Source organism: Hyaena hyaena, unplaced genomic scaffold (assembly GCF_003009895.1).
Source record: "Hyaena hyaena isolate Hyena2069 unplaced genomic scaffold, ASM300989v1 scaffold_330, whole genome shotgun sequence".
NCBI classification, from domain to species: Eukaryota; Metazoa; Chordata; class Mammalia; order Carnivora; family Hyaenidae; genus Hyaena; species Hyaena hyaena.
In genome coordinates this window covers 591,998-602,723 of record NW_024080961.1, presented here as the reverse complement: position 1 = coordinate 602,723, position 10,726 = coordinate 591,998, and the positions used below count along the sequence as shown (strand labels likewise).

Here is a 10,726-nt window from a genome sequence, read left to right as displayed (position 1 = left end):
CAAAGTTGGACCCTCAACCGATTGAGCCACCCAGGTGCCTCTGTATTTGGCATTTAGAGGAGAATTCTTGGGGTGCCTGAGTAACTCAGTATTTTGAGCATCCGAGTCTTAATTTTAAGACCTAAGCTTAGGTCATGGTCTTGTAGCTCGTGGAATTGAGCCCCATGTCAGGCTCCTCACTGCGCAAAGCCCGTTTGTGATTCTCTCTCTCTCTCTCTCTTTCAAATAAATAAAAACTTTTTTTAAAAAAATGGAAGAGAATTTTTTCACTCTTTGGGCTAAGTAAGCACCCCCTCAAAATCCTTGGCCAATCAGTGGAGAGCAGGGGAAACCACAATGGGGTAAACTAAACTTTCTTCTAATAGGGCATGGGGAAGGTCTCAACTATGATAGAGAAAATTAACATATGTAACTACCACATCTGTACCTTGAGTTTGCAAAGCAGATCATACTAATTACACTAGTATAGAAAGAGCTCTTTTATAAATCAAGAAGAAAAATGCATTCAAAAAAATAGATAAAAAGCATGACTAATGAATTATAGAAGAATAAAGGTAACTGACCTTTAAATGTATGAAAAATGTTTAATGTATACTGGTAATCAAAAAACTATACAAATAAAATGTGATATTTGTCACAGATCAGATGGTCAAAAAAAAAATACTATTCTGTGTTGGTAGTAGGTGCAAGAAAAAAATCTACTTCCATATACTGTAAATTAAAAGGTACAACAAGGTGTCAATATGTATAAAAAACTAATATGTATATTTAATTTCTTTTTAATGTTTTCATTTATTTCTAGGAGAGAGAGAGAGAGACAGCGTGAGCAGGGGAGGGTCAGAGAGAGGGAGTCACAGACTCTGAAACAGGCTCCAGGCTCTGAGCTGGCAGTCAGCACAGAGTCCGATGCGGGGCTTGAACCCACGAACTGTGAGATCATGACCTAAGCGAAAGTCGGACGCTTAACCGACTAAGCCACCCAGGCGCCCCTAATTTTTAAAAATAAACAGAGGAGCACCTGGGTGGCTGAGTTGGTTAGGTATTCAACTTGATCTCAACTCAGGTCTTTTTTTTTTTTTTAATGTTCATTTTTGAGAGAGAGAGAGCAGGGGAGGGGCAGACACACACACACACACACAATCCAAAGCAGGCTCCAGGCTCTGAGCTGTCAGCATAGAGCCTGATGTGAGGCTCGAACTCACAAGCTGTAAGATCATGACCTGAGCTGAAGTCAGACGCTTGACTGACTGAGCCACCCAGGTGCCCCTCAACTCAGGTCTTGATCTCAGGGTCGTGAGTTCATGCCCTACATTGGGCTCTACACTAGGCGTGGAGCTCACACACACACAAAATAGAAGTGGGGGCGCCTGGGTGGCTCAGTCAGTTGGGTGTCCGGCATCAGCTCAGGTCATGATCTCACGGGTCGTGGGTTCGAGCCTCGCATCAGGCTCTTATGCTGACAGCTAGCTCAGAGCCTGGAGCCTGTTTCAGATTCTGTGTCTCCCTCTCTCTCTGACCCTCCCCTGCTCATGCTGTCTCTCTCTCTCAGAAATAAATAAAACACTAAAAAAAAATAGAAGTGGAATTTCTAAGGAAATAATTGGGCAAGTGCCCAAAGATGTAAAAACATTTGTTGTGCCACTATTAAAGAATATATATGATTCACAAGTACAGTGGATTGATTGTGCCTTGGGGTAGAATCCAGTAACAAATTGGTGCGATGCCTTCCAAATGTATGAGTGTTCTAATATTTCCCTCCTATTTTAATGTCTACATTAATGGAAGCTCATTCGCTGCCCTCCACCACCACACCTATCCCCAGTATGCCTGAATTGCTGTAAATTCTCTCAGCCATTCTTTTTTTTCCTTATTTTTTTTAAAGTAAGCTCTAGGCCCAATGTGGGACTTAAACTCAAGACCCTGAAATCAAAAATGGCATGCTCTACCGACTAAGCCAGGCAGGTGTCCCTGTGAGCCTTTCTTTTTTTTTTTCTTTTTTATTTTTTTAACATTTATTTTTTGAGAGGCAGAGAGAGACAGATCCTGAGCAGGGGAGGGGCAGAGAGAGAGGGAGTCACAGATTCTGAAGCAGGCTCCAGACTCTGAGCTGTCAGCACAGAGCTCTATGCGGGGCTTGAACTCACAAACCGTGAGATCAGGACCTGAGCCAAAGTGGAAGGTGTAACAAACTGAGCCATCCACCAGCCTCCCCCCCCACCTCCCACCCCCTCAGTTAGCCCTGCTTATCAAGAACAAAAGAAAGGATTGTATCAAAGTTGAATGAGAAGAAGGAAAGAAAAAGGAGGAATTGGGATTTCCCAGTCTACAGAAATTTTGGCTTTTTTTATGGCAATAAGTAATGCCCAAACTGAAGGACACCTCTGGATCTTCTAGTGGGATTCAAATGAAATGTAAATGCCATTTACTCCTTTCCAGAAAGTAGACTCTTTTTTTTTTGTTTGTTTGTTTTGTTTTGTTTTGTTTTGGTGCCGAGACCTGGGATAGAAAGTAAACTCTTTACTGACCCCTTCTAGGTCATTGCTAATTGTCCCACCTGCAGTAGGTGAGCGTCTTAATTCTTTAGACATAAGGGAAACCATATAATTTATCATCTAGGGCACACGTGACTCAGTTGGATAAGCGTCCGACTCTTCTCTTTCCCTTGTAGCATTTAAATATAATATAATTTTATTTATGTAATGATATAATACTAGTCTTTGCCACAAGCCTGAAAGTTCCACGTGGTAGGGACTGTTTTCTCATGGTATTACCAGGACCCCAGTACGTTGTACTCATTCAGTACTCTCTTAGTGGGTATAGCCGTATCCCACAAATCTTATTAGATACCCTTCAAGGTGGAGAGGTACATCCGGTGCATGAGCTTGGTGGTGGAGACTGGCCGAGTGGGCAGAGGACTGGAGGAGTTCAGGGCTGGTGCAGGGGGGGAAGCAAGAAGGGGTGCCGAGGACACTAAAGGGTGCTGATTGAGTTTCCCCCCATGCCTCCGACATCCCAATTCCGCCCCAATACTTTTTCAGTCACCTATGCATTCTTTTCTTTGGAGAAAGAGGTAAGCCTCTGAGTGAAAAACCAACACCAAAATAGCTTTGCAGAGTTAGAACGTGTCCAAGAAACCAGTCACAGCTCAACTGGATGGTGTTCCTCCAAACAATCCTCAACTGGGGAAGCTTACACTCCTCCAGCACGTGGAAAGATGAATACACCTTCTTCTGCTGTCAGTTGCTGAGAGAGAAGTTTTCTCTCCTGATGGACCCACCACCATCCCTTTTTTGCTGCTCTTTTCCCTTCTCCCTGCCTCGGTGTCCCCTTGCCACGAAGCTTCTTTAGATGCATCTGCTCATCCTTGAGTCCTGGTGCTCATCTCCGTAGAGGCCAAGGAAAGGTAGTGTCCCACCGGGTGCAAAGTCAAGTGCTGTGCTTTGGATACCAGTCAAAGGTCTCCTTCCTCTTGGCTAAAGGCTGCTCACCGAAGAGCTTCACCACTTGCATGGATTTGGAATCGGTAGATCTGGCAACTTTGCCGAATAGCCAGGCGCTGAGACGACTCATGCACAAGGCATATTCTGAAAGTTAAGACATTTCTTGAGCACCAAGGAGTAAGAGTCCCTACTTGCGACCTTCCTCTCCCTCAAGCCCCTCTCCCCAAGAATTCAACTCTTGATATTGGCTCAGGTCATGATCTCACAGTCAAGAGACTGGGCCCCATGCTGGGCTGTGCACTAGGCGTGAAACCTGCTTAAGATCTTCTTTCCCATTCCTTCTGCCCCTTCCCTGCATGCTCTCGCTCTCTCTCTCTCTCTCTCTCTCTCTCTCTCAAAAATGTATCATCTAAACCAAAACCCTTGAGAATGAATGGAGATGCTATTAATAATCACTCTGTGATTGTCCTCAGGACACCAGGGCATATCATTACTCTATATACCATACAACTGTGCCATGCTTGAGAAGAACAGGTCTGGTGAACTGCAGATATTAGTAGGTGTAAATTGAAGCACAAATCAGATAGATAGCTACCTGGCTAGAAAGATAGATATTGATTTGTGTAAGGTATAGACACATACAGCATGATAATTTTAATAGATACCCATTTTATTTTTTATTTTAAGTAATCTCCACACCCAGTGTGGGGCTCAAACTCACAACCCCAAGATCAAGAATTGCACACTCTACCCAGCGAACCAGCCAGGCACTCCAGTAGATATCCATTTTATATCCATTTGAGTCCACTAAATTTTCTTCTTACCTGGCTTCTGCCTCACAGCTTTTCTAACAGCTACTTCAACAGCTTTGAAAAATTCTGTTGCTAGCTTTTTAAATTCTTGTTCGTTTACAATTGTTAAAATCTAAAAAGGAGGTAATAGCAGATATAGTCCTTTGGCTCACTCAACCTTCATTCCAACATTTTTTGCTTACTATTGTTACATAAAAGCTTATGCTCCCAGGCAATCTTGTTGCTAACTGCGACCATGTGACTCACTTCTGGCTAATGAGATTTAAGTGGAAGTTTGCTGCTGCTGCTTCCTTTTCCTCTTTCCTGCTTGGAATGTATAAAATATTTGTTGCCCAGCATCCATTAGCAAGAAAGGAAAACAGGAAGATGGAAGATCCTTGTTTCTTTGATCATGTCTTTAAATTTTTTTTTGATGTTTTATTTATTTCTGGGAGAGAGAGAGACAGAGCATGAGCAGGGGAGGGTCAGAGAGAGGGGGAGACACAGAATCAGAAGCAGGCTCCAGGCTCTGAGCTGCCAGCACAGAGCCTGATGTGGGGCTCGAACCCACGAACAGCAAGATCGTGACCTGAGCCGAAGTTGGATGCTCAACCGACTGAGCCCCCCAGGCGCCCCTGATCATGTCTTTAAACTACCAACACCAGCTCTGATACCACCTACCAACAGACATGGTAAGCAAACAAACCTCTTTCTTGTTTTAAGAAAGATTTCTGATGGGTTGCGTGAGGGGCTCAGTCGGCTGAGCACCTGACTTGATTTCAAGTCAGGTCATGATCTCACAGTTTGTGTGATCAGATCAAGCCACACATCGGGCACGCACTGACAGCTCTGGGTCGGCTTGGGATTTTCTCTCTCTCCCTTTCTCACTGCCCCTCCCCAACTCCTGCTTCTGCTCACTCTGTCTCAAAAGAAAGGAAGGAAGGAAGGAGGGAAGGAAGGAAGGAAGGAAGAAAAAAATGTTTTGAGGGCACCTGGGCTCAGTCAGTTAAGTGTCTGACTTTGGCTCAAGTCATGATCTCACAGTTCATGAGTTCCAGCCTTGCATCAGACTCTCTGATGTCAGCACAGAGCCTGCTTTGGACCCTCTGCCCCCCCCTCCCCGCCCCACCTCTCTGCTCCTCCCCCACTCATTCTCTCCCTCCCTCTCTCTCTCTCTCTCTCTTAAAATAAATAAACTTAAAAACAATTTTCTGGTAATGCTCAGCTGTGGGGGTTTTTTTCTTTTAAGTTTTCATTTAAATTCCACTCAGTTAACATAGAGTGTAATATCAGCTGTAGAATTTAATAATTCAGCACACACATCCAACACCCAGTGCTCATCACAAGTTCCCTCCTTAATCCCCACAGCCAGCTGCAGCTTTAGCTAATATAGAAATCATATGTCAAAGTAACATACATATATATATAGGCACGTATATGTATATACATGTAATATACTTTAAAAGAATTAAACAAAATTAGAGCAGGCTAACTGCAGTAACAATCCCCAAAATTCTAGTAGCTGAACTCAATAAAAATGTTTTCTCCTCCTTCATTTTCTCAGTACAATGCAGGGGTAGGCAAGTAAGAGGTGGGGGTATATTCAGGCTGATTTCATACTGGAGCCACCGAGTGGCTTTAAGACCACTGAGAAGGGGGCACCTGGGTGGCTCAGTTGGTTGAGCATCCAACTTTGGCTCAGGTCATGATCTCACAGCTTGTGAGTTCGAGCCCCACGTTGAGCTCTGTGCTGGCAGCATGGAGCCAGGAACCTGCTTCAGATTCTGTGTCTCTATCTCTCTCTGCCTCTCCCCTGCTCTCTTGCTCTCGCTCTCTCTCAAAAATATAACATTAAACAAAAGACCACTTAGAAGGGAGAGACAGATGAGCGGGCTTGTGCATTGGGGAATCATATATGACTCCTGCCTGGACTCCATGGGGCAGAACTGGTCACATGGCCCCACTGAACTGAAAGATCAACTGGGATATGCAGTCTTCCTGTGTTCTCCAGAGAAAAATGAACCAGTTTAGTAAATGTATTGAATTGCCTTTGCCTTGGGAAATTTTGGGGAGAAGAATAGAGCAGTAAGAACATCAAAACCTGGGTTGCCTGGGTGTCTCAGTCAGTTAAACATCCAATCTCGGCTCAGGTCATGATCTCACAGTTACGGGTTTGAACCCGCATCAGGATCCGTAGTGACAGTGTAGAGCCTGTTTGGGACTCTCTCTCTCCCTCTCTCTCTGCTCCTCCCCCACTCACACTCTCTCTCAAAATTAATAAATAAATAACTTAAAAAGTAATATTCTAGGGGCACATAGGTGGCTCAGTCGGTTAAGTGTCCAACTCTTTTGAAAAATTTTTAAATGTTTTATTTATTTCTGAGAGAGAGAGAGCAGAGGAGGGTCAGAGAGAGAGGGAGACACAGAATCTGAAGCAGGCTCCAGGCTCTGAGCTAGCTGTCAGCACAGAGCCTGACGCGGGGCTCGAACCCACTAACCGTGAGATCATGACCTGAGCCGAAGTCGGACACTTAACCGACTGAGCCCCCAGGTATCCCAAGTGTCCAAGTCTTGATTTCAGGTCAGTCATGATCTACCTGTTCCATGAGACCCAGCCCCACACTGGGCTTTGCATTGACAGCACAGAACCTGCTTGGGATCCTCTCTCTTCCTCTCACTTACCCCTTCCCAGCTCACGTGCTCTCTCTCTCTCTCTCTCAAAGTAAATAAATAAATGTTAAAAAAAGATTTTAAGAAAAGTAATATTCTGAAATGTTAGTGTGATTTCTATCTCAGATAACACAGTGTACAAATATTTATTCCTTCCAGCAAAGCCTGTAATAGTTTCCTATGGCTGTTGTGACACCCACAGACTTAGTGATTTAAACAACACAGATGTGTTCTCACAGTTCTAGAGAGGAGAGGTCTGCAAGGGGTCTCCCTTGGCTACAGTCAGGGTATCAGCAGGGTTGTTTTCTCTTTTCCAGCTCCTGGATGTTTCGTGTAGCATCAGAGGGCATGTAAGTCAGGTTGTCTGCCTACGGTGCTGCTACATGTGATCACGGGCATTAGGAACTGAATGGTGCCCCAGCGAACATCTTAAGTTGAAGCCCTAATCTTCAATGTGATGATATTTGGAAGTGGGGCTTTGAGGAGGTAACTAAGTTTAGATAAGTTCATGAAGGTGAAGTCCTCACTGTGGGATTAGTGCCCTTCTAAAAAGGGACATCAGGAAGCTTTCTTCCTCTCTTTCTATGTGTCATGTGACAACAAGCAAGAAGGTGGCTATCTGCAGTCCAAGAAGAGAGCTCTCACCAGGAACTGAATCGGCTGGGATCTTGACCTTGACTCCCCAACCTCCAGAACTGTGAAAATAAATTCCTGCTTAAGCCACTCAGTCTACGGTGTTTTGTTATACAGCCCAAGCTGACTCACAAAGATATTTGCATCCTCCCTGTCACCTGCAGCGCTATTTATAATAGTCACGATATGGAAACAGCCTGAGTATTCCTCAGTGGATGAGCGGATAAAGAAATGTGGATAACGGTATATAAATGGAATACGATCCAGTCGTAAGAAAGAATGAAATCTTACCATTTGTGATGAAAAGAATGGACCTCAAGTACATTATGATAAGTGAAATAAATCAGAGAAAGATAATGTATGATCACCCTTCTATATAAATAAAAAAAGTCCAAGCTCATACATATATAGATAGCTATAGATAGCTATAGATAAAGATCCTTCATTACCAGATGCAGGGATTTGAACAAAATGGGTGAAGGGGTCAAAAGGTACAAACTTCTAGTTATAAAATAAGTAAGGCATGGGGATATAATTTAGAGCATAGCAACTCTTTTTTTTATTAAGTTTATTTGTTTTAGGAATCTCTGTACCCAACATGGGGCTTGAACTCACAACCCTGAGATCGAGAGTCGCATGCTCCACTGACTGAGCCAGACAGGTGCCCCACAACTTTTGTTATTGTAGGGGTACCTGGCTGGCCCCATCAGAAGCCCATGCCACTCTTGATCTCGAGGTTGTAGGTTTAAGCCCCACGCTTGGTATGGAGGTTGTAACAATAAATTTTTAATGATGATGATGATGTATTTGTATATCTGAAAGTTGCTAAGAGAGTAAATCTTAAAATTTCTCGTCTTAAGAAAACAATATCTATATATGGTGATGGATGTTAACTGGACTCATTGTGGTGATCATTTTGTAATGTATACAAGTATCAAATCATTAGGTTATACACCCAACACTAATATACCTGGTATACCTCCTTTATTCCTTAACTAAAAAAAAAATCTTTTGTTGAACTATTCCCCTTGAAAGACATTAGGCCATTTCTTTAATTATTTTTTTAAATGTTTTTTATTTATTTCTGAAAGAGGGAAGGAGCAGGGGAGGGTCAGAGAGAGAGGAAGACACAGAATCCAAAACAGGCTCCAGGCTCTGAGCTGTCAGCACAGAACCAGACGTCGGGCTCAAACCCACGAACTGTGAGATCATGACCTGAGCCAAAGTCAGATGCTTAACCGACTGAGCCACCCAGATGCCCCAACTTAGGCCATTTCTAATGTTTCAGAATTATGAATATATTTTATGTGTTACTTTTTGTATATATCTTTAACTTTTTACTTACAATACCTGCAATTAATTCTAAATATTCCTTTTTTTAAGTGTTTATTTTTGAGAGAGAGCATGTGTGCACACACAGGTGAGCAGCAGAGGGGCAGAGAGAGAGAGAGGAGAGAATCCCAAGAAGGCTGTGCACTGTCAGGACTCAGTCCCAAAACTGTGAAATCACAACGTCAGCCAAAATCAAGTGGGTCACGTAACTAACAGAGCCACCCAGGCACCCCTACGAACCCTTAATTAGGGGAGCCTGATTGTCTCCATCGGTTAAGCGTCCAACTTGGGCTCAGGTCATGATCTCACAGTTCACAAATTTGAGCCCCTTGTCGGGCTCTGTGCTGACAGCTCAGAGCCTGGAGCCTGCTTTACATTCTGTGTCTCCCCCTCTTTCTATCCCTCCCCTGCTCATGCTCCGTCTCTCTCTCTCAAAAATAAATAAACATTTTAAAAATTTTTTTAAAGAAAATAATCCTTAATTAAAGTTTCTTCCGAGGACAATCAGGGGTCCTTTGTTATTAGTTACAAGGTTCCTTCTTAGACCTGGTTCTGGCCAGATTCCTGTTACTCAACTTCAATCTCACTTTCCCTGCTCTTCAGAGAGTCTCTAGGCATCTCCTTTTAACTTACTGGCAAACAAGTCCTCGCTATACTACTATGCCTTCTTTTTCCTAAGGTTAATATTTCTTTTTTTTTTTTAATGTTTTTAATTTTTTTTTATTTCTAGGAGAGAGAGAGACAGCGCGAGCAGGAGAGGGTCAGAGAGAGAGGGAGACACAGAATCTGAAGCAGGCTCCAGGCTCTGAGCTGGCAGTCAGCACAGAGCCCGACGCGGGGCTCAAACCCACGAACCGCGAGATCATGACCTAAGCGAAAGTTGGACACTTAACCGACTAAGCCACCCAGGCGCCCCCTAAGGTTAATATTTCTTGACAAGTGGCATATGAACACGTTATCCTTTTAAAATAGTGGGACATTACAAGCTAACATGGCTTGTGACCATTCCTATTTTCTGTTTATTCTGTGCTAGGCACTGTAGAAATAATTTAGAAATAATAAATAAAACAGACAAAAATTATTGGGGCACCTGGGTGGCTCAGTCGGTTAAGCATCCAATTCTGGATTTTGGCTCAGGTCTTGATCTCGGCTCGAGTCATGATCTCACGGTTCGTGGGTCTGAGCCCTGCATCGGGCTCTGCACTGACAGCGTGACACTTGCTTGGGATTCTCTTTCTCCTCTCTCTGCCCCTCCCCAGGTCGTGTTTAAGCTCTCCCTCTCTCTAAACAAATAATAACAAACAAAAATTTTTGCCTTCATGAAATTTACATGCTAATAGTGGGGGAAACAGACAAAAAATGTTCATGTTCATGATTGTTTTAAGAACTAAGAAGAAAGATAAAGCAAGGGAGAGGAAAGGGACCGGAGAGGTTATTTTGTGCAATATTTTATGGTTTTCAGTGTACAAGCCGTTCACCTCCCTGGTTAAATTTATTCCTAGGCATCTTATTCTTTTGGATAATGAAATCATCCTCCAAAATTATTTTCTTAATTTTCTTTTTGGATTGTTCATTGCTAGTATTTAGAAATAGAACTGGTTTTTGTGTATTGACCTTGTATCTTGCAAATTTACTGAATTTATTAACTCTAGCAGTTTTTTGTGGATACTTTAGGATTTTCTACATATAAGATCATGCCATCTGCAAATAGGGATAGCTTACTTCTTCCTTTCTAGTTTGGATGCCTTTTACTTCTTTTTCTTACCTAATTTCTCTGGCTAGAACTTCCAATACAAGGTTGAATAGAACTGACAAAAACTAGGCATCCTTATCTTGTTCATGATCTTAGAGGGTCTAGGC

At 43.0% G+C, this 10,726-nt stretch overlaps 1 pseudogene; it reads right to left on the bottom strand.

Moving 5' to 3' along the window:
- Positions 1–3,189: 3,189 nt before the first annotated feature.
- LOC120243088 lies at positions 3,190–3,600 on the bottom strand (annotated as a pseudogene).
- Positions 3,601–10,726: the final 7,126 nt, after the last annotated feature.